Source organism: Odontomachus brunneus, unplaced genomic scaffold, assembly GCF_010583005.1.
Source record: "Odontomachus brunneus isolate Ranch 3 - 2012 unplaced genomic scaffold, Obru_v1 Obru_scaffold_180, whole genome shotgun sequence".
Lineage (NCBI taxonomy): Eukaryota > Metazoa > Arthropoda > Insecta > Hymenoptera > Formicidae > Odontomachus > Odontomachus brunneus.
The window spans coordinates 699,538-699,787 of NW_022639630.1; positions in this window are offsets into that span (position 1 = coordinate 699,538).

The window sequence follows — 250 nt, forward strand, 5'->3', positions numbered from 1 at the left end:
CCAATTGGGCGTATAGCCTTTAGCAAAGACAGTCTTGAACTTGCTCACGCGCACCGGATCGCCCACTTTAAATCTTTACGTTGCTGTAGACCGTATCGAGGAGTTTTTTTAGATCGTAAGGGTCACATCGACAGGATGCATTCCGATGGTCCCGTGCTTGCGCTCGTTGTACTGCAACACGAGATGTGGTAGCGAGTCGATCCATCTGTAGGTTCCTTGTAATGTAAACATTTTCCACATGTCATTCTTT